The sequence below is a fragment of the Danio rerio genome, chromosome 10 (genome assembly GCF_049306965.1).
Source record: "Danio rerio strain Tuebingen ecotype United States chromosome 10, GRCz12tu, whole genome shotgun sequence".
NCBI lineage: Eukaryota > Metazoa > Chordata > Actinopteri > Cypriniformes > Danionidae > Danio > Danio rerio.
In genome coordinates, this window is record NC_133185.1 from 48897607 (window position 1) to 48920978 (window position 23372).

The window sequence follows — 23372 nt, forward strand, 5'->3', positions numbered from 1 at the left end:
GTCAGATTTTAAATACTTTACCCTCACACTAAACTACGAACACATGATCTGCTAAAAATAACCCAGACGCACGCGTGCAGCGAGAGGGGGTGTCCGCTGATTAACGCTATATACGGCCCGCTCTACAAAGAGTCCTCTGTGCAAAAAAGCTCCTCACGCCAGGATGAAACGCAGTGAATTGAGCATTTTACACCGCTGACAAAGATAGATGGCATGATGGGGGAAATCTGGGCTGTTTTTTTGAGGCAAAATCAAGTAAAAAGTGCTTTGAGAGCAAAACCAGTAAAGCCAAAGACCAGGAGATCTGCTCAAGTTTCACATTTGTGGAAAAGAATGATGAAAATGCACTGGTTCTGTTCATAACTATGAATATATCATATAATAAGATAGATTGAATACATTTCAAAGGAGCATTCATTCATTCACCTGTTTTCCTTTAGCTTAGTCCCTTTATTCATCAGGGTTCGCCACAGCGGAATGAACCGCCAACTATTCCAGCATGTTTTACACAGTGGATGCCCTTTCAACTGCAACCCCGTACCAGGAAACCACTCTCACATTCACACACTCATACACTACGGGCAATTTAGCTCATTAATTCCCCTATAGCGCATGTGTTTGGACTGTGGGGGAAACCGGAGCTCCCGGAGGAAACCCACGCCAACACCAGGAGAACATGCAAACTCCACACAAAAACTGACCCTGCCGGGACTCAATCCAGCGACCTTCGTGCTGTGAGGCAATAGTGCTAACTACTGAGCCACCATGTCTGTATTATACTATTTTTATATCATACTATTTATTCTATTTGTTTAGTTTACAGGAACATTAATAGATTTATAAAACATTTCTGTAAATGCATCAGAATTAGCCTCTGAAATCTGAAAAACGCTATTAAAAATATTGTAAAATATGCACATGTATACATATAAAATATATATAGAAGCATAAGAGATAAATTATATACAATATACATATAGCACGAGACTATTTACAAGTTTAAAGACCAAATGTCTTGAAAAATTATATTATATTGTACTTTTAAATTTGTTTTTAAATATCAGTTTTGAGACATCTGAACAACGACGTTATTAAAAATAATAATAAAATATGCTACTACACTGACAAAAGTGTTGCATGCAGAACTGTTTCAAACTATTTATTTGTGTTAAATTTAAACAAATGAATTAAACTGAATATTGTTCAACTTAATTTGTTTGTTTAAATTCAACACAAATAAATTGTTAATGTAAAAAATTAAGCAAATCCAAGGAATCATCTTTGAATATTTTTTTTCAGTGTATAGCAAATATTAAACGGCACAAAATAGTAATCAACTTTGTGACAAGAAAATGTTTTAAAATATTGTACAAATGCGTTTACAAAAGTGTTTAGAAACATTGGAAAATATATTTTAAAATACACATAAATGTTATTTAATGTCATATATGAAAATCTGACTTTTAGCAGAGGTGTGGATTTATTGACCTATAATAAATAATATTCTTATAACTTGATTAAAGACGGTATATGCAGGAATTTCAATACCTTTTTAAGACTTTTTAAAGAGCTTCTCAGAATATTTTAAGACTCATGGCCACTTCAAGTTCTAATCAAACCTTTAACTTGATAAACAGTTGTTAATAAACAGTTGTAGTAAAATAAATCGATGGAGCACAACCATGCAACAGAACTCAGATAAGCTTGAAAGAAACAAAGCTTGAAGGAATAAATTATGTGGTTGTTTTCAGGTAAATTTTCCCATTTTGCCGTCTGTTTCGCTTGATGGGTTCGCTACACGCGGAGAGCGTCGCATCACCTTTCTGTGTCTGTCGCAAATTACATGACATCGACTGGACAGAGGAGCTAGATGCGCACTGGCATGAGCAAATCTCGTGGATCGAGCACGCCGCTGTTAATATTAGGAGAAAAATAATGAATATTTTTATTCTTTTTTTGGAGTCAGACACTTTGGACAACACTTGAACAACATTTAATACCGCGTAAAGAAGCAATTAAGACTTTTTAATACCTTTTAAGAGCCTTGATTTTCTCATAATTGATTTATCAACTTTTAATACTGGGCGACGCAGTGGCGCAGTGGGTAATGCTGTCACCTCACAGCAAGAAGGTCGCTGGGAGGGCATCCACTGCGTAAAAACGTGCTGGATAAATTGGCGGTTCATTCCGCTGTGGCGACCCCGGATTAATAAAGGGACTAAGCCAACAAGAAAATGAATGAATATACTTTTAATACTTTTTAAGACCCCGCGGACACCCTGAAAGAAGACTCAGGACTTGACTGGAGACTGGAATGCAAAGAGTCAAGACTTCAGATTTAAGACTTGCGAATTAAAAAACTATGACTTGATCCCTGCTCTGACTTTAAGCAATTGACACTGAAATTTCCCCCCCAAAAAACTAAAATTTATAAATAAATAATTAAAAAATAAATATTTTTGCCTAAAAACATTTTTATAATATTCTTAAAGGGACAGTGCACTCGAAAATTAAAAATGTACTCACTATTTACTCCCCATCATGTGATTTCAAACCGTTATGAGTTTCTTTCTTCTGTTGAACACTGAAGAAAATATTAAAATCAGTAACCATCGACTTCCACAGTAGGAAAAACAAACGGAATCAATGTTACAGGTTTTTAGCATTCTTCAAAATATCTTCTTTTGTGTTCAACAGAAGAAAGAAACTCATATAGGTTTTAAAACAAGTAAATGGTGGATAAATAACGACAGAATTTAAATTTTTGCGTGAACTATCCCTATAGACATTATGTTTTTTTAGATTTATCATTCATTCATTTTGCTTTGGCTTAGTCTCTATTTCAGAGGTCGCCACAGCAGAATGACCCACCAACTATTGTATGTTTTACGCTGGGGATGTTCTTCCAGCTGCAACCCAGTACTGGAAAACACGCTTACACACTCATTCACACACACACTCATACACTACGGCCAATTTAGCTCATCAATTCCCCTGTAGCGCATGTGTTTGGACTGTGGGGGAAAACCGGAGCACCCGGAGGAAATCCCCACCAACATGGGGAGAACATGCAAACTTCACACAGAAATGGCCCTGTCGGGACTTGAACCAGCGACCTTCTTGCTGTGAGGCGATAGTGTGAACCACTAAGCCACCTTTTCATATTTATATATAAAGAAAAATAGGATTGGTACATAATTATATAAAAAAAGCTTCTTAAAATAGTGACTGTGTTTAAAAAAATGGCTTAATGTCTGGCTAATGACTTTTTTCCCCCTCAAATGTCTCCATTAGGGAGGTATAATCAGCACAGCTGTCTTTTTTTTTTCCAGAATGATGATGGTCACACACTTCTGGGGTTTTTCTGCATTTCACTCAGTGGCTAATAAAGAAAACCAAAGCAAGCATCATGGAGGTCCGAGCGGCACAGACCACCCAGCATGATCACCTACAGCATCATATAATATAGTGTACTGACCGCTCGCGTCCCCATACATGCTGATAATCCCACAATTACAGCTGCCTTAAAGTCCTGCTGATGATTCTGCAAATGTGCTGCGTGTGTAACCCTGCCGGTCCTACGCCACCCAACCCGCTCCGAGCTGGTATTGAACCGGCGACCTTCCGCATGGGAGACGGTTGCTCTAACAAGGAGGCTAAAGACCATGACCTCCAGCATCTGTCGCTAGAGCACCTTTAGAGGTCAGAGGAGTGAGGTTTTACCTGAACAGCACTTACTAGCTGGCCTCTGTTACTCTCACACCCCCCCTAACCTCACTCTCATCCGGGTCACGGCACCAATGAAACCCTGCCAGTCCTACACCACCCAACCCGCTCCGAGCTGGTATCAAACCGGTGACCTTCCACATGGGAATCGGTTGCTCTACCAAGGAAGCTAAAGACCATGACCTCTGGCGTCTGTCGCTAGAGCACCTTTATTGGTCAGAGGAGTGAGGTTTACCTGCACAGCACTTCACTAGCTGGCCTCCGTTACACATGTAAGCTTATGACTCTTCTAAAGCGGATGCTGTGTTTGCAGATATGTAAGAATCATGCTAAGTGAACATCCTTGCTTATCTGAGAAACAATGGCAGATGTTCGGCTTTGAAAATGTGCGTTACGTGTTGGAATATCTGTCTTTCGTTTGATCCCTATAACCAGCCCACTGCCAGTTCGGCCAATTATATTACAATAGTGTATTTCATTTCAGTCATGAAGGCTCTCTATGTAATGTGGACGCAGCTGAAAATACGAAGACAGTATCGGCCTCTGAAATGAGACGCAGATTCAAAGATGTAAAAATCCACATGAGGTGTTTTCTATTAGTAAATTAAATAAATATTAAGAGCGGCATGGTGGCTCATCTTCACCTTCAACGTTATCATCTTGCATCTGAATATTGTGCAGGTTAGTGTATACTCCATTAGCTGTTTCAGTTTTCGTCAACTTTGTGGTTTTGACTGTTTGGCACCATCGTGTCTGAATAACGTGCAAGTTAGTGTATACTCCATCAGCTGTTTCAGTTTCCGTCAGCTTTGGGCCCTATCATACGCAGGGCGCAATGTAGCGCAAGGCGCAACGCAATTGCTATTTGTTACTTTCAGCTTGGTGCAAGGGTCATTTTGAGGTGTTGCGCCACACTGTTTAAATAGCAAATGCATTTGCGCTCAAATGTGCGCCCATAGGCGTTCTGGTGTAAAAAAGCAGGCGTGTTTTGTCGCGTTGCTATTTTGAGAAACTGTAAATAGTCTGTTCTTTAGACCAGAACAAAGTCGGTCTATTGTCTGGCTCAAAGTGCGCCTGGCTTACACACTACACACAAGATGTAGAGCAATACGCAAATATCTTTACATATGAAAAAGATATAATATATTAAGGATATATATAATAAGGATATATATAGGATATAAATATAAATTATTAAAATATTACAAAACATTAATTTCTAGCCTACATGAATTTAAAAACCCCTGCTTTCATACTTTCTTCATCTCGGGAGGCTTTTTCAGTTCATTCAATTTGCTTTTGTATAATGTTATTATTATTATTTATTATATCCATATTTATATTTGTCTTATTAAAAACAAGCTTAGATTTGTCCACCCGTCAGGTTTTAGACCATATGGGGCACAGCAGGTGTATTTGGGTTTTTGAGCACACTTCATTATTATTGTTCATTTATTCGTTTGCTAGAAATTAGAACTGAATTTAGAAATAGTTTTGAAACAAATCTTTGCGCTTAACAAACGAAATTAATTATTTATAGGCTAATTGATGTCTATCCACGAGAGCAAAAGCGAAAGTGAACTTACTTCACGTCATGGTAATAGCAATGCGCTTATGGCGCGACGCAGCTGGCTCTTAAAGGTAATGGGAGATGAGACTCTGATTGGTTTATTCTCAAAACACACCTATACCTCAATAAGAAAATTAACTCAACCCTTTTAGACCATGCGCTACGGCGCAAAGCAGATTTTTCCGTCCTTAAATTAGCAAAAATGCGTTCTGAAACACCTTGAAAGCGTTTGCGCCCTGCGGTTTGCGCTCTGCGCATGGACCGTCAAAATAGAGCCCTTTGTAATGTTGACTGTTTGTCTCCATCTAGTGTCTGAATAATGTGCAGGTTAGTGTATACTCCATCAGCTGTTTTAGTTTCTGTTGTGTTTTTGACTGTTTGTCTCCATCTAGTGTCTGAATAATGCACAGGTTAGTGTCTACTCCATCAGCAGTTTTAGTTTCTGTCAGCTTTGTGTTTAATTAAAGATATTACTATTACGGCTCAGAACAAAGTCTTGTGTCTAATTTGTATGTTTTGTAACAAGTATCTGTTTAATAAACAGTATAAATTACATCCAGGATGGTTGTTTTCACGGAATAAACCCTTCAGTCTTATACAACAGTGATCTGCTTCACATCGGGCTTAATTTTTTTTATGTTGGGTTTATTTATATTTGATTACTTATTAAGATAAAACAACCCTCAAAATATGTATTTATTTTGAGTCTACAATATTTCCTAATTAACATCTGGAAGTGACTCTTTGCACAGTTTGTATGGATGAAAACACATCGGCTGTCGCTGCCATAACTTAAAGCAGTTAAATTTACATTATTCCCAGTATCTAATGCAAGTTTGAACATTCCTGAAGGTAATAAAACAGTGTTTGAGTCTCAATGCATAGAAAACTCTTGTCGGAATGCTCAAACCAAAAACATTATTAATAAATTTTGCACTATATGGTCATTATTATTATTATTAATTTATTTATTTTTATTTTTTTAGTGTAGGAGCTCTGCTGTCCTGCAGACTCCAGGTGAACTGTACAGTCACTCGTCTCTGTGAACGCTGCCATATAAAATAACTTGTTTACACTTCTCCAATTACCACAGCGGGTATAAATAGAGATGCTATTCACATAATTACACCATTTTGGAAAAGTTACTTATTTAGCGTTCCCTCGGGCACTCCAGAAAACACATGAATTACATTTAAAATGCATAACAACTGCACATAAAAAAATTAAATAAAAATAGTACAGCCAATTATTACAAACCTGTACTGTGCCATGCTATTAAATTATGTTTTAAACTATATGTAAATATAATATATATATATATATATATATATATATATATATATATATATATATATGTGTAATAATAATATAATTAATATAATATATATAATATTATATATAATATTACACTCTAAAAAAAAGGCTGGATTGTTTTAATCCCATGAGGGTCACAAATCGACAAACTTAGAAGTGGGATTGCAAAATATAATTCAAATTTAATTGTAAATATTAACCCAACGTTGACTTTGTCCATATTTTACCCAACAATTTTTTTATAAATGTAATATTGTGTTATAGTATTGTTTAAAAAACAATAAAGCAACTGGGTTTTATATATATATATATATATATATATATATATATATATATATATATATATATATATATATATATATATATATATATATATATATATATACTACTTTAGTATAATATATTCGCACATTTTTGTATATTGTAAAGCGCTTTGGGTGTATGACCATGCATGGTAAATGCGCAATATAAATACACATTACATTATATTCTAGACTACTTTAGTTTATACTAGTCTATTGCTTGAGTGCTATTTTTATTACACACTACTGAAACTTTACTTCACTTGCGTTACTTATAAAACGTTTCCATTATACACCAGTATATACTATTTTATTATTCAAAGTACTTTATATTCCACTAGTGTAGTCTACTTTATTTTAAACTTTCCTATTGTAGCCTATGCTGTCTACTTTAGTAGTATACTTGTATTATTTATCTTAAAAGTGTTTAATTGCAATTCACATGCAAAATAAACTAATCATAGTATTACTATAATAATATACTATATTATCACTCAGATTACTTTACAGTCCACTAGTTTACTCTACTTATTGTTAAACTGTCACATTGTAGTTTATAATATCTAAACCTACTTCACTCGTTCACTCGTGTTACTGATAAAACGTTTCTATTTTACTCCAGTATAAGCTTTTATTTACTATTATATTATGTTTTAAACTATACTAGGATTACAAAACCAAATTAAAATTGGATTGTAAGTATTAACAAAATGTTGACTTTGTCCATATTTGACCCAATATTTTATTAAATAGTGTGATATAATGTTATAGTATAGTTTAAAACATATTAATGAAAATAAATTGTGTTATATATATATATATATATATATATATATATATATATATATATATATATATATATATATATATATATATATATATATATATATATACTACTAAAGTATATTTTATTCTGTGCTACTTTAGTATATACTAGTCTTCATGCTTAAGTACTATATTTATTATACACTACTGAAACTTTACTTCAATTGTGTCTCTTATAAAACGTTTCTATTATACGCCAGTATATTCCATTTTATTATTTAAAGTACTTTATATTCCACTAGTGTAGTCTACTTCATGTTAATCTGTCCTATTATTGTTTATGCTGTCTATACTTCAGTAGTATTACCTTTATTATTTATCTTAAAGCGTCTAATTGCACATGAATAATAAACTAATCATATTAGCACTATAATAATATACCATATTATTACTCAGATCCTTTTATAGTCCAATAGTTTACTCTACTTATTGTTAAACTGTCACGTAGTTTATAACATCAATACTTCATTAGAAATACAGTAAGTGTATAGGCTACTTCTAGATTATTTACTCCACTACTATTATTTACTACAATATTTTAGTGCTTGTTAAAGTGCAATTCACACACACACACACGCACTATTACTATTATTATCTATTGTATGTTCTACTACTGAACTGTTTAAGTACACCTTTTCTTAACACATTACTGAACCTACTTCACTCGTTCACTCGTGTTACTGATAAAACAATTCTATTTTACTCCAGTATATACTTTTATTTACTATTATATTATGTTTTAAACTATACTTTAATATAATATTGTGCTCTAAAAAAAAATGCTGGGTTGTTTTAGTCGACTGCCGGGTCAAAAATCGACAAAACTTAGAAGTAGGATTACAAAATATAACTAAAATTTAATTGTAAATGTTGACTTTGTCCATATTTGACCCGAGATTTTTCTTTAAATAGTGAAGTATTGTGTTATACACTGGGTTATATATACACAACTTAATTATATGTCTTTATTATATATATATATATATATATATATATATATGCTACTTTAGTATATACTGGTCTACATGCTTAAGTACTATATTTATTATACACTACTGAAACTTTACTTCAATTGTGTCACTTATAAAACATTTTTATTTTACACTAATATATACTATTTTATTATTTAAAGTACTTTATATTGCACTAGTGTAGTCTACTTCATGTTAACCTGTCCAATTGCAGTTTATACTATCTATACTTTAGTAGTATACTTGTATTATTTATCTTAAAAGTGTTTCATTGCAATTCACATGAATAATAAACTAATCATAGTATTACTATAATAATATACTATATTATTACTCAGATCCCTTTATAATCCAATAGTTTACTCTAATTAATGTTAAACTGTCACATTGTTTATAACACCGATACTTAACTAGAAATACAGTAAGTGTATAGGCTACTTCTAGATTATTTACTCCACTATTATTATTTACTACACTATGTTTGTGCTTGTTAAAGTTTAATTCACACATGCACACACGTTATAGTATTATTATCTATTGTATGTTCTACTATTTAAGTATATACTACTGTACATTTTAAGTATTTTTCTTAACACATTACTGAACCAACTTTACTCATGCACTTGCGTTGCTGATGAAATGTTTCTGTTTTACTCCAGTACTTTTATTTACTATTAAACTATACTTTAATATAATATTGCGCTCAAAAAAAAATGCTGGGTTGTTTAAATCCAATGCCGGGACAAAAATCGACAAAACCTAGAAGTAGGATTACAAAATATAATTAAAATTTAATTGTAAATATTAACCCAGTGTTGACTTTGTCCATATTTGACCCAAGATTTTTCTTTAAATAGTGTAGTATTGTGTTATACACTGGGTTATATATACAGTATATATACCTGACTAAATTTTACTTCTTCATTATATACTATGCTACTTTAGTATAATTTATTCTATGCTACTTTAGTATAGTCTTCATGCTTAAGTACTATATTTATTATAGACTACTAAAACTTTACATCACTCGTGTTACCTATAAAACGTTTCTATTATACACCAGTATATACTATTTTATTATTTAAAGTACTTTATATTGCACTAGTGTAGTCTACTTCATGTTATTCTGTCCTATTATTGTTTATGCTGTCTGTACTTCAGTAGTATTACCTTTATTATTTATCTTAAAGCATCTAATTGCACATGAATAATAAACTAATCATATTATTACTTTAATAATATACTATATTATTACTTAGATACCTTTATAATCTACTAGTTTTTTTCTACTTGTTGTTAAACTGTAAAATTTTAGTTTATAATATCAATACTTCATTAGAAATACAGTACGCGTATAGGCTACTTTTACATTATTTACTCCATTTTCTCCATCTCGACATCATAAGTAAGTACACTGTTGTGTTATTCAGCAATCAGAAAAGCATGAAGAACAGAAATAAGTGTTACCTGTGTAGTGCATGAGTGTGTGAGATCCAGAAAGAGTGTTAAATGTCCAAAACTCCTGACGCGCGCTTCAAATCCAGACGCGTCACGCGGGCGTCAGATCGCGAAACTCCGCGTTTCTCATTGGCTTTGACGCTGAAGTGAAAAAACGCGTTTATTCTTAATAACAGGAAAAGCGGCGCGGATTTCCAGAGTTTTCTGCGGGGAGATGCGCCCAGTTTGAGCTCTGCTCGAGTTTACTGATCCTCACGCGCGGCTCTGCTCGTCACACAGCAGAAACAGAAACACACACACACGCACGCGCTCACTCGCTCTCTCTCCCATCCTCTCTCTCTCTCTCTTTGTAAAGTGGGCGGGACTGACGCGTACATTATACTTTTTATGCATGTGCTAATTTAAATATATGTAAAATGATTATTAGTCTTGTTTATAAACCTGACTTTTATGTATTTGATAATTAAAGAAGCGATAAAAGTAGATAAAAGTCTTTCTCTAAAGTGGGCGGGTCTGACGCATATAGTATCCCTATTTATTTATTTATTTTTTTTTTTGCATATGCAAATTTAAATGAATGTAAAATTATTATTGTCTTGTTTATGAACCTATGACTTTTGCATTTTTATTTGATAATTAAAGTAAAGATTAAAGCCTCTCCCTCGGTCCACTTGTAAAGTGGGCCGGTCTGACTTGTACAGTATACATTTTATGCATATGCAAATTTAAATGAATATAGAATTATTATTGTCTTGTTTATAAACTTATAACTTTAACGTTTTTATTTGATAAAATTTGTTTAATTAATGAATAAAATTGGCGAGGCAGTGGCGCAGTAGGTAGTGCTGGTTCGAACCTCGGCTCAGTTGGTGTTTCTGTGTGGAGTTTGCATGTTCTCCCTGCCTTTGCGCGGGTTTCCTCCGGGTGCTCCGGTTTCCCCCACAGTCCAAAGACATGTGTTACAGGAGAATTGGGTAGGCTAAATTGTCCGTAGTGTATGAGTGTGTGTGTGAATGTGTGTGTGGATGTTTCCCAGAGATGGGTTGCAGCTGGAAGGGCATCCGCTGCATAAAAACTTGCTGGATAAGTTGGCGGTTCATTCCGCTGTGGCGACCCCGGATTAATAAAGGGACTAAGCCAAAAAGAAAATGAATGAATGAATGAATGAATGAATGAATGAATAAATAAAATTAGTTTTTCTTGATAAAATTAAAGTCTTTCTCTCTCTTTGTAAAGTGGGCGGGTCTGACGCGTACAGTATTTATTCATTTTTTATTTTATGCATGTGCAAATTTAAATATGTAAAATATTTATAGTCTTGTTTATAAACTTATGACTTTTGCATTTTATTTGACAATTAAAGAAGAGATTAAAGTGTTTCTCTTTGTAAAGTGGGCCGGTCTAACTTGTACAGTATACTTTTTATGCATATGCAAATTTAAATGAATATAGAGTTATTATTGTCTTGTTTATAAACTTATGACTTTAACATTTTCATTGGATAAAATTTGTTTAATTCATAAATAAAATTTGTTTTATTTGATAAAATCAAAGCCTTTTTCTCTCTTTGTAATGTGGGCGGGTCTGACGTGTACAGTATTTATTTATTTTTATTTTGTGCATGTGCATATATATTTAAATATATGTAAAATATTTATTGTCTTGTTTAAAACTTATAACTTTTACGTTTTATTGGATAATTAATGATAAAAGCAAAGTCTTTCTCTCTCTCTCTAAAGAGGGCGGGTCTGACACGTAGAGTATCCTTATTTCTTTATTTTTATGTTATGCACGAGTAAATTTGAATGAATGTAAAATTATTATTGTCTTGCTTAAAAACTTATCACTTTTACGTTGTTATTTGAGAATGAAATAATAGATAAAAGTCAAGTCTCTCCATCTTTGTAAAGTGGGCGGGTCTGACTCATGCAGTACACTTTTTATGCATATGCAAATTTAAATACATGTAAAATGATTATTGTCTTGTTTATAAACTTATGACTTTTGCATTTTTATTCGATAATTAAAGAAGAGATCAAAGTAAAGTCTCTGTAAAGTGGGCGGGTCTAACACATGCAGTATACTTATTTATGTTTATTATTTTATGCATGTGCAAATTTAAAGAGGCCTATATGTAAAATCTGTATTGTCTTATTTATAAACTTATGACTTTTACGTTTTTATTTGAGAATATTAATTTAATTAATAAATAAAATTTGTTTTATTTGATAAACTTCAAGTCCTTTTTTTCTTTTTTCTTTTCAAGTGTTTCGTGCAGGGTTTTTTTGTGTTATTATTATTATGCAATAAGTGAGAATATACAATCAGAGTACATTATAAAGAAAATGAAAAACACATTTTGAAAAAAAAATACAACAACAAAAAAACAAAAGAAAAAACAAACGTAAGGGGTACATGCATCACACATTAAAGAAAAAAGATTATATCATTTCCATATTTCAGTTGTTTTTAAAGCCTTTTTGGTAAAAGAGTTAGAAATAGTTTCCAAGTAATACTGCATTTCAGTAAGTAAAATATTAAAATAAGCTTATTGGTTTGACATTTAATCACATTTGTGTGTAATAATTTTGTTGATTAGAAGATTAAGAAATTATAATTTCTTTTTATGTAAAGCTTCTATTTTATAATAACAAAACCAAACAAAACATTTTCCCATAGTAAGGAAAAGTCTTTATCAACATTCTCAAATACAAAAGGAGAAAAAACTTTCCAAAGCAAATTATCCTCTCATGGCCCAAGGTGTTTTTTACATGCATTTTTTTATTTCTCTTTGCTATTTGGGCTTATTGGAACTTAATTAGAATAAAAGCATCATCTTTTGATATGATGTACTTTTAGAGAAAAATGATGTCCACCTATGTGGACTCGTGGTCCCAATTTCTATAAAACACTTTCTCCTGAATGTTTTGTAATGCATATTTAACACAGAATTTTTTTATACCTTGCTTTGACTATTAGAGAGTACTTTTTTCCTATTTTGGACAGTTAAAATAGTGTTTGGGACATTTCATATACTGCAAAACAGTTGCAGGATGACACTGTATGTCTGTAACAAAATATATAAAACATTCAAAGTATTTTAAACAGCCACTTAAAGAGCTAAAATGTGCTGTAAACGGATGTAGACACTCAAGCCCTAGCAGGTTATAGTAACTGCATTGTCAAAATAAGTGAGCTAGGGACTCTGAGTGTTGTAAAATTCAAATCTCTCTCTCTCTCTCTCTTTGTAAAGTCTGATGCGTGCAGTATACATTTTATTTATTTTTATTTTATGCACGTGGCAATTAAAATTTATGTAAAATATTATTGTTAGTGTTCTTTTTAAAAACTTAAGCATTTTTTCGTTTTGATCAAATAATTAAAGACATAAAAATATACCCCTCTCTCTCTCTCTCTCTCTCTCCCATCCTCTCTCTCTCTTTGTAAAGTGGGCGGGTCTGACGCGCATAGTAATATTTTTATTGTTTTATTGTAGTAATTAATTTTATTGTCTTGTTTATAAATTTAAGACTTTTACGTTTTTATTTGATAAAATTTGTTTAATTAATAAATAAAATTAGTTTGATAAAATTAAAGTCTCTCTTTGTGAAGTAGGTGGGTCTAAAGCCTGGTTTATAAATCTGCGCCGAGTGATCGGCGTGACCCACGGAGCATACCTTGTGCGTTGTTGTGCATTTATAATTCTGCGCGCTGTTTGTGTTGCTCTGCAATAACTCTTCTGAAACACTAGTTGGCAGTGAGGTGTTTATGTTCCTCTGTGTTGAGTTTCCTCACTGGTGTTTTGTTTTTTCTGAACGCTTCCTTAATGTACAAGTGAAACTTAATCATTTTAAGGCGGGAAGCGGTGGACATGAAGAGATTTAAATCATGAGGTAAAGACAAAACAAATGTTTCCACCTGGAGCTCCTTTATGTGACCCGACACTCGCTCTAATGGGTTTGCGAGGCTCTCGGACCCACCCACACTCATCAGCGCAACCAACAGGGCCGGAGCAAGCAGAAGTGCCGCTCTAGCCAGAGGACTATCACGCCGCCCTCAATGTCGTGGTGTCACGGACCTTTATTCTGCCGCCCTATGCACGGATATAACTGAGGATGCACGGGTGCTGAGGGAGGTGTCACGGACGCCGCCCTCTCTATTCTGCCGCCCTATGCGCGGATATAACTGAGGATGCATGGGTGCTGAGGGAGGTGTCACGAACGCCGCCCTCTCTATTCTGTCGCCTATGCGCGAATATAACTGAGGACGCGGGTGGTGAGGGAGGTGTCGCGGACATAACTGAAGATACGGGTGGTAAGGGAGGTGTCGTGGATGCCGCCCTCTCTATTCTTCCCCCCATGCGTGGATATAACTGAGGACACGCGGGTGCTGAGGGAAGTGTCGCTGACGCCGCCCTCTCTATTTTGTCGCCTATGCGCGGACATAACTGAGGACGCAGGTGGTAAGGGAGGTGTCGCGAAAGCCGCCCTCTCTATACTGCCATCCTAGGCGGCCACCTAGGTCGCCTCTATGGACGCGCCGGCCCTGGCTACCAAGCCGACCAATCACAGAGCTTACTCTACACGTGGTTGCGATGTGTAGCTACATTCTTTTAGAGATGCGCGTCAGCATCGGCGAGGGCTATGCGATCACTCGCAGGAACATACAATTGCGATTGACGCAGAAATATAAATCAGCCTGAACGCGTGCAGTATCCTTATTTATTTATTTTTTTATTTTATGCATGTGCAAATTTAAATAAATGTACAATATTATTGTTAGTGTTAAAAACGTATGGATTTTTTTCGTTTTTATTAAGTCTTTAAAGAGTATTAATAATAATAAGCCTCTCTCTCGCTCGTTGTAAAGTGGGCAGATCTGACGCACATAGTATCCTCAACACAACTTAATGCTCCTATTAGTTTAAGCTTAAAAATGAACCCAGGGGTTGTTAAATTAGTCCCTTTTACCCCCAGAATTGGGTTAAAATAACCCAGCATTTTTAAAGTGAATGTTTTATCCATGTGCAAATTTAAATTAATGTGAAAATATTGTTGTTGTTTTTTTTTATATTTTAATTAATTTTATTATTAATTTTTTTAGGTTTATCTTGAAAAATTAAGAAGATATCAATATAAATCTCTTTCTCTTCGTAAGGTCTGGCTATTCTTCTTATTTTTCTCTTTATAAATGTACAAATTTAAATGAATGTAAAATTGGATGATTAAACAATACCTAAAACTCAAGTCTCTGACTATTCCTTTATAAAGCTCTATATGAGGTGGGCGGGGCTGAAGCGTACAGTAATTATGCAAGCAGGAACCAATCAGCAGAGCTTTTCTGTAGCGTCAGAGCATATAAACTGATTGTTGCGCTCAAGAGTAACAAAAAGCAACTGTTCAGCTGTGTTTGATTAAAAAATAATAGGATATATTACAACCTTGAGTCACTTTTTATTGTAGTAGCAGCTTACTATTTTTATTTGTTATATTTCATTACTTTTTTTAACCCAGCTTACATTATTTGAGAGGAAACTTAGTGATGTATTTGGAGTAATATTGCACAAACGTTTATTAAATCAAACGCGTGTGCAATTCTACATTATACAAATGATTATAATTATTAATATACGCATTTTATTGTATTGCAAAAACATTGTTTGTTATATTCAATATTTTTTATTGCTATTATTAGATTTAAATAAAGTTTAAAAATTGTCCGTCCCAGTTATTACCTATAATAAAAGCCATGTAAATATGCGCATAGACAGATAGCATATTATTATCATCCTTACCAATCACTTGCTCATAACCTTCAGTTCAACTTTTCTGTCTTTTCCCTCTGTATATTCTTCACTGCTTTTGTGTCTCCATCAAATGGGTCTTGAGGCTTTCTGGTCCTTCGTTTGGCACCTAGAAAAACGAAATATTTATTAATAATTATACGGATTAGAGTTGTATTTGTCTGAAGAAAATCAAGTCCGCACAGTGACGATGAGTGAAGTTTGGAGACTCGTGAGCGCGCACTAGCGGCTGCGGTGAGAATTACACCTGTGTGTTCATGAACAGCCTGTCAGTCACAGAACTGCCGGTCAGTGTGTGTGTGTGTGTGTGTTCATTTAGAGGCTAACTCTGTTCATTTTTTAAATTAAACTTTGGTTGATCTTGAGAGCATTACGAAAGAGCGGGAACTGTCCAGCCTCTATTCCAGCAAAAGCAGTGGTTGTTTTATTAACCACAGAAACCAAAAACCTTTCACCTCTTCCCATTTTTCCTGTCAGGACAGTAAAGTTGACCGTCGGACTCTTTCATTTAACTCTGCTAACTCTAATCCTCCATCTGAAGTTGAGCAGTAGCTGTCCGCTTCATCTCCAGTTATGTTTTGGCGGCCATTTTGGAGATTTTATAACGGTTTTGTTTTTCACTCGATCGTTTCCGTGCACATATGCTTGATAGAAGATTAAACGCAGGTGAACCTCATCCAAAAACAACTAATAATATATATATATATATATATTTTTTTTTTCGCTTAAAATAAAATAAAGTCAATTAAATAAGTAAAGTGTTTCTGGATGCAGTGGTTTGTTTTTAATGTTTATCAACAAATTTCAGGCCCAAAATATGAGTAAAAAGAACAAATACATTACATTAAATTATTTGACACTATTGATAATTTTATAAGAATTATTGACACTTAGAAGGCAACATGGTGGTTTGAGGCCTCGGCTGGGTCACTTGACCAGCCCAGCCAAAACCACTTATATGCAGCTTAAACCAGGCTGGTCAAACTGGTTTTAGCTGGTCATTTTCCAGCCAGACCAGCTCAGACCAGGCTGGAAATGGCTGGAAAACAGCCTGGAAATGACCAAAACCCCTCTAAAACCAGGTTGGTCAACCAGCTAAAAGCAGCCTATTTTTCAGCAGGGTTGGCATTGCTGTGTGGAGTTTGCATGTTCTCCCTGCGTTCCCGTGGGTTTCCTCAGGGGGCTCCAGTTTCCTAAGCTAAAGTAAGCTAAATTGTCCATAGTGAATGAGTGCCCTGCTGAAAAATCCAGCTTAAACCAGCCTAGGCTGGTTGGCTGGTTTTAGCTGGTCAACCAGGCTGGTTTTAGAGGGGTTTTGGCCACTTCCAGGCTGGTTTCCAGCCATTTCCAGCCTGGTCTTAGCTGGTCAGGCTGGAAGGTGACCAGCTAAAACCAGCTTGACCAGCCTAGCAGGCTGGGAGCTCAGCCAAAACCAGCTATGTCCAGCTTAAACCAGGCTAGTCAAGCTGGTTTTAGCTGGATTTAGCTGGTCATTTTCCAGCTTGGCCAGGTAAGATCAGGCTGGAAATGGCTGGAAACCAGCCTGGAAGTGGCCAAAACCCCTCTAAAACCAGGCTGGTCAACCAGCTAAAACCAGCCATCCAGCCTAGGCTGGTAAAGCTGGATTTTTTAGCAGGGTGTGAATGAATATTGAGAATGAATAATGAATATTCTTCAGGTTAGTCTCTATTCAGAGGTTGCCACAGTGGAATGAACCGCCAACTAATCCAGCAAATGTTTTACATAGCGGATGCCCTTCAAGCTTCAACCCAGTTCTGGGAAACACCCATACACTCTCAAACTCATTCACACACACACACACACACACACATTCATTCATTTTCTTGTTGGCTTAGTCCCTTTATTAATCCGGGGTCGCCACAGGGGAATGAACCGCCAACTTATCCAGCACGTTTTTACGCAGCAGATGTTTCTCTGGAAAACGTACACACATACACTACGGACAATTTAGCCCACCCAATTCACCTGTGCAGCATGTTTTTGGACTGAGGGGGAAACCAGAGCACCTGGAGGAAACCCACGCGAACACAGGGAGAACATGCAAACTCCACACAGAAACGCCAACTGAGCCAAGGTTTGAACCAGCGACCTTCTTGCTGTGAGGCAACAGCACTACCTACTGCACCACTGCCCTACACACATACATGGCCAATTCAGTTCATGAATTCCCCTATAGCGCATGTGTTTGGACTGTGGGGGAAACCGGAGCACCCAGAGGAAACCCACGCCAACACGGGGAGAACATGCAAACTCCACACAGAAACGCCAACTGGCACAGCTGGGACTCAAACCAGCGACTTTCTTGCTGTGAGGTGACAGTGCTAACCATTGAGCCACCGTGCCACCTTAAAATAAGTTAAAGCAACAAAATATTTGTTGTCTTGACTTTTATGTCATGTTTTTTAAACTGTATTTAATCAATGTTAAATAAGAAATAATAATCACTGAATGCCTAATTATTTTTTAAATGAATGTTTTTAACAGATTAGGTGACCAAGGTCTTATTTTAATGGATTTTAATGGTAAATAAATTGTTTGAATGCACCAAAAATTATATTCAATGAGAAATGGATAAAAGTATTCATTTTCTAAAGGAGGTGTGCTCATTTATGCTGAGAACTGTGAATATGTTTTACTTGCATAAACATAATTCTACATTAAAAAAAAAAAAAAAGTTTAGCAATGAAAGGATTCCCAAAAGTGTCTGAGATATGGACAAAAGAACAGAAATATATATTATTTTCAGAAACATTTAAAGTTTTGACACCAAAAAGTGCACTCTATAAAAACTGAGTAAATTATTACTAAATATTTATATTATTTTAAGATTGTTTTAATGCACATCTCCCAGGTCAAAAGCTAACCTTTCTAAATGTGTCTCTCTCTATTTCAATTCTCAGGCAAACATGCACATACAAAATTATATAATTTTAATAATAATAGTTATCTTAGAGTTGTTGTTTTTTTTTTTGATGCATCTTGTTTATTACAGCTAAACTGTAACTAAATAAACTGAACTAAAACTTTATCAAGGAGAAAAAAATTGTAGTAAATACTGTGAAAAATGTTGTTGCTCTGTTAAACAACACTTCACAAATATTTGAAAACTGTACATTTATCAACCAAAAGTGTCTGAATTAAGCACAAAAATATATGTTTTAAAATATTTCCGAAACGCTTATTACACATTTTGACACCAAAAATTACATTATTTAAAATAGAGTCCAAAATGACCCAAAAATGTAAAAATGTTTATTATATATATATATGGTCTATTTTGAGGGACTTCAGGTGTTTGCAAATTTAGGTTCAATTGTAAAAAATACAAAAAAGTTTAATTATTATTATTAATTTTATTATTGCATACTAAGTTAAATTAATTAATGGTTTAATTGTGACATTTAAAAATTCTCAAGCTCTCACTGACAGAAATCCCTCCTAAAATCAGTCCTGCCTCAATATTAGAGTCGGTGGAGCTGCTCCCGCATATCTATTTCCAAAGACAGCGAAAAAAGCCCACCTCTCTAGATCTGTATCTCTCTATTTATACTCAATTCTCGGGTCTGCAGGCAAATGTGTACATAATAAAAATTATATAGTATTAATATTAAGATTTACATTAGCAGTTATATTATTTATATAACATATTATTAATATTAATATTATTATTATTACAACTAACTATCATTCATTCATTCATTTTCTTGTCGGCTTAGTCCCTTCATTTATCTGGGGTCGCCACAGCGGAATGAACCGCCAACTTATCCAGCAAGTTTTTACACAGCGGATGCCCTTCCAGCCGCAACCCATCTCTGGGAAACATCCACACACACACACACTCACTCACTACGGACAATTTAGCCTACCCAATTCACCTGTACTGCATGTGTTTGGACTGTGGGGGAAACCGGAGCACCCGGAGGAAACCCACGCGAACGCAGGGAGAACATGAAAACTCCTACAACTAACTAAATAAATGAAAAATAAAGTAAAATAAACTATAAACGTATCCAGATGAAAAATATAATAGGAAATACTGTGAAGAATGTTCTTGCTCTGTTAAACATTATTTGGGAATTATCTGAAAATTAATTAAAACTTCACAAGGCAAGTCATTTTGTTCTCTACCGTACGCTTATCAATAAAAGTTAAAATAAAAGTGTCTGAGATATGAGTAAAAGAACAAAAATAGTTTTAAGAGCTTTATGAAACTTATAAAGTTTTTGTGATGCCAAAAGTACACGATATAACACAGGGTCCAAAATGACCTGAAAAATGTAAAAGTGTTTTGTTTTGGTTTTGGCGGGGGTGGGGGGGGTGGGTTAAATCTCTTAAAAAATAATTGTAAAAAAAATCCCAAAAAATATATACTTTTAGTCTATTTTGAGAGAATTCAAGTGTTTGCAAATTTTAGTTCAATCACCAAAACATTTTGTGAAAGATTATTAATGCAGATCCTCCAGGTCAAAACATTCAGAGGTTCAGAAATGAAGTGACTTCCAAAAACTCTCACTGACAGAAATCCCTCCTAAAATCAGTCCATATTTAAATCAGTCCACAGACCACAACATATCTATTTCCAAAGACAGTGAAAAAAAAGCCCACCTCTATTTTTACTCTTAGGTCAAAACGCAAACATATACATACAAAATTATCTAATAATACGTTTTTGTGTCGCCGAAAGGTACACCACACAGAACCATAAAGTCCAGTATGACCCGAAAATGTAAAAAAATACATATAATAATAATATTTTTTTTTTTTGGGAGAGGGGGGGGGGTGGTGGTTTTTTTTTTTTTTTTTTTTTAATAATTAAAAGAAAATCCCAAAATATTTATATGGTCTATTTTGAAGGACTTCAAGTGTTTTCAAAATGTGATTCCATTAATAAAATATATATTTTCAAAGATTATTTATGCACGTTTTCCAGTTCAAAACATTCAGAGGGTCAGAAATAAAGTGACTACAAAAACTCTCACTGACAGAAATCCCTCATAAAATCAGTCCTGTCTCAATATTAGAGTCGGTGGAGCTGCTCCCGCATTCATCTCTGCACAAACACATCTATTTTCGAAGGCAGCGAAAAAAAAGCGCACCTCTATTTTTACTCTTATGTCTGAAGGCAAACATATACATACAAAATTATCTAATAATACGTTTTTGTGACGCCAAAAGGTACACCACACAGAACCATAAAGTCCAATATGACCCGAAAATGTAAAAAAAAAATTAATAATAATAAAAAAAAAATTTTTTTTGGGAGGTGGGAGGGTGTTTTTTTTTTTTTTTTTTTTTTTATAATTAAAAGAAAATCCCAAAATATTTATTTGGTCTATTTTGAAGGACTTCAAGTGTTTGCAAACTGTGATTCCATTAATAAAATATATATTTTCAAAGATTATTTATGCACGTCTTCCAGTTCAAAACATTCAGAGGGTCAGAAATAAAGTGACTTCTAATCATCCTCAAGCTCTCACTGATAGAAATCCCTCCTAAAATCAGTCCTGCCTCAATATTAGAGTCGGTGGAGCTGCTCCCGCATTCATCTCTGCACAAACATATCTATTTTCGAAGGCAGCGAAAAAAGCCCACCTCTCTAAATCTGTATCTCTCTATTTCTATTCTCAGGTCTGCATTCCTCAAACCAGACGTGTTGAAACAGCGCGACACACACACTTTATTGACCTCCGCTCCGCCGTCCACACACACACCACATTTACACCAGTTTGGACAGTTTTCTGCTTACTTACCAGTCCGAAAACGCTCTTCTCCAGGAAGATGGACCCTTCAGCACCTGCTGCGGGCCGCTCGCTTCAGAAAATACAAACAAGACTCAAAGATGGCGAATCAGCCCCAAAATAAGGCCAAAGGAAAAGAAATAAAGCCAGACCAGCTGGCTTTGAAGAGAAACCCAAAATTGGGTTGTGTTTAGTTCAGATCTGGATCCACAGTGAAGGGGAGAAGGCATTCAAGCCCTGACCGCACCCAACAAGGACACACACACACACACATATGCAAGCACTCACACTTGCACACTTAGACTGACACATGCACGCATGCAGACACACACATGCAAGCACTCACACTAACACACATTTACACTTATACATAAACACACACACACAAGACTGACGCACACATAGGCACACACACACTTAGACTAACACATACATTCACATGTATACACACATTACACATATTACATTCTGATGTATACACACATTTACACACTTAGACTGACATGCACGCACACACACACACACCAAGATTGACACAAACACACAGAGACTTGCACATACACACACTTGTACAGCTTTATGTGTCTTTATGGGGACTTCTCATGGACGTAATGATAAATATCCGGCACATACTGTACAATTTACCCCCCTTCCCCAACTCTACCTCTAAACTCGACCCTCACAGGGCACAATCTGCATTTTTACATTCTCAAAATACTTCATTCTGTGTGATTTATGAGCCGTTCCACAAAATAAGTCCCCACAAGGTCAAATATTACTGGTATTACTATACTTGTGGGGACATTTGGACATTTAGGAATACAAGATATACTCGCACACACACTCCACTACTCCCTCTCTCACACATACACATGTACACACACTCGCGCAGGGCCTCTCTCACCTGCTGCTGTCCGTCTGGTGTATATTTAGACGCGTGTATCACTGTCACGCAGGCCTCTGCTGGCCTTGGCACAAGAGTTCGCCATTACTGACACGTCAAGAAGAGATTGAAGCTTTTCACGCAGATTAATTTAATTCAGTTTGTGTTTGAGGAGACGAGAGGCTGCTGTTCATGAGACCCACAGCGGGTGGCCGAATATGTGAATCTCATTGCAGTGCTATTGATCATAGATGATACTGGTGTAGCTGTTATTGTGAATTACATTTATTTTTATATAATCTATTTTCAGGTGGCTCAGTGGTTAGCACTGTCGCCTCACAGCAAGAAGGTCGTTGGTTCAAGTCCCGGCTGGGCCAGTTGGCATTTCTGTATGGAGTTTGCATGTTCTCCCAATGTTAACGTGGATTTCCTCCGGGCGCTCCGGTATCCCTGAAAGCTTATGCACATATGTGTATGAGTGTGTGTGTGTGTGTGTGTAAATGAGTGTGTATGGATGTTTCCCAGTACTGGGTTGCAGCTGGAAGGCATCCGCTGTGCAAAACATATGCTGGAATAGTTGGCGGTTCATTCCGCTGTGGCTAACCCTGATAAAGGAATGAATGAATGAATAATATAATTAATTTACAAATTTTATTTTTTTAAAGCCAAAGAAAAATTTATGAATTTATTTGTTTTTAGATTTTCTTTGCAGTACAGAAATGAAAATTACTTTAGCTGGGTCAAATATGGGAAAACCCAAC

General features: G+C 35.1%; 1 protein-coding gene across 14 annotated transcripts in view; it reads right to left on the reverse strand.

Annotated features, from left to right (window-relative positions):
• The window catches only part of mef2ca (myocyte enhancer factor 2ca), a 128712-nt gene that overhangs the window by 89368 nt on the left and 15972 nt on the right, over positions 1-23372 (reverse strand). For 4 of the 14 annotated variants that reach the window (XM_005169232.5, XM_009305681.4, XM_005169229.5 and 1 more), the window contains exons 1-2: positions 21741-21942; positions 15961-16078 (exon numbers count right to left, since the gene is read on the reverse strand). The gene's annotated coding sequence lies outside the window, so the exon portion shown is untranslated. Of the gene's footprint in view, positions 1-10175; positions 10411-15960; positions 16079-16424; positions 16593-21740; positions 21977-23372 lie in introns of those variants that run through there. The other 10 variants (XM_073913509.1, XM_073913505.1, XM_005169228.5 and 7 more) reach the window with 4 other exon arrangements.